Below are 1,625 nucleotides of genomic sequence, written 5' to 3' on the forward strand. Positions count from 1 at the left end.
GTTGGTGCTTTATTACGTATATGTTCAGGAAAGGAAGGTTTCCCAGGTGACTCGGTGGTAAAGAACCTGCCTGACAATGTAGGAGACATAAAAGACACAAGTTTGATCCCTGGGCCGCAAAGATCCTCTGGAGGAGGGCGTGGCAACCCACTCCAGCATTCTTGTCTGGAGAATCCCATGGACAGAGGAGCCTGAGGGGGCTACAGTTTGTGGAGTCAAAGAGTTGCACACAACTGAAGGGACTTAATGGCACCCCACTCCAGTACTTTTGCCTGGAAAATCCCATGGATGGAGGAGCCTTGTAAGCTGCAGTCCATGGGGTCGCTAGAGTCGGACAGGACTGAGCGACTTCCCTTTCACTTTTCACTTTCATGTATTGGAGAAGGAAATGGCAACCCACTCCAGTGTTCTTGCCTGGAGAATCCCAGGGACGGTGGACCCTGGTAGGCTGCCGTCTGTGGGGTCGCACAGAGTCGGACACAACTGGAGCGACTTAGCAGCAGCAGCAACAGAAGTGACTTAGGACACAGGGCAGGAAAGGAGTGCTTAGGAAACAGAAGAGCCGGGAGCATTCCCTGAGGCACAGAGCCCTGGCAGCCCCACATGTAGCAAACACACTGGCTGTGTGGGCTGGTGGCACGAGGCTGGAGAGAGGCTGTGACTAAGCCCCCTCCCACTAATGCATCATCAGGCCCCCTGGGGCTCCCACACATACTTCAGGGCACTCTGTGCTCCATTCAGAGTTTGGGGTTGAATCTTAGGCCTCTTAAACTAAGTTCACATAGGGCCCAACATCTGAAACAAATGTACACGATCCAAACTGAAGGGATTTCTCTGGCGTTCCAGTCAGTAAGACTCCATGCTCCCAGTTAAAGAGGGCCTGGGTTTGATGCCTGGTCAGGGAACTAAATCCCACATGCATGCCTCAGCTTAGAGTTCACATGTCATGATGAAGATCCCTCAAATCGCAAATAAGCCCCCTCACCGCTAAACAGTAAATAAATACATTTTTTTTTTAAGAGAGAAATGATAAAATAAACAAATACATGGGAGAGAGGAGAGAGCTGCCTCATTTGGTGATCAGACAGTAAGGAATCCACTTGCAGTGCAGGAGACTTAGGTTCGATCCCTGAGTTGGGAAGATCCCTTGGAGAAGGGAAGACTCCAAATTTCCAGTGCAGGGGTTGCTGGTTTGATCCATGGTCAGGGAACTAAGATCCTGTATACTGCAGGATGTTGCCAAAAAAAAAAATGAAAAAAAAATTGCAACATATATACTAAAATTGGAATGATACAGAGATTAGCATGGCCTTTGCAGCAGTATGACTCCCAAATTCATGAAGTGTTTCATGTTTTTAAACCATCCCCCCAAAAAAGAAAAAAAAGTTTGCTCCTTAGGAGAGGAGTAGATAATTAGGGCTGTACTTTTTTGTATATTCAATAATCTAAATCAAAATTAGATTTCTCTTCCCCACACTTGACTTCATTTTGCAATGTGGCATTTTGATGTCAAGTTCTTTGTTCTTTGTATGCCTCTTGAAGTCAAAACACTTGTTCTGAAAGGTAGCTGTCAATAATTTCCAAACAGCTAAGATATGCTCAGGCATGAGACTGGAGGGCAAGCC

General features: G+C 46.8%; 1 non-coding gene across 1 annotated transcript; it reads left to right on the plus strand.

The window, feature by feature from the left end:
* Positions 1-1,251: 1,251 nt before the first annotated feature.
* On the plus strand, positions 1,252-1,357 carry LOC139187052 (U6 spliceosomal RNA). Its single transcript, XR_011570752.1, has one exon. It is a non-coding gene; the product is annotated as a U6 spliceosomal RNA (small nuclear RNA).
* Positions 1,358-1,625: the final 268 nt, after the last annotated feature.

The sequence above is a fragment of the Bos indicus genome, chromosome 14, assembly GCF_029378745.1.
Source record: "Bos indicus isolate NIAB-ARS_2022 breed Sahiwal x Tharparkar chromosome 14, NIAB-ARS_B.indTharparkar_mat_pri_1.0, whole genome shotgun sequence".
Taxonomy (NCBI): domain Eukaryota; kingdom Metazoa; phylum Chordata; class Mammalia; order Artiodactyla; family Bovidae; genus Bos; species Bos indicus.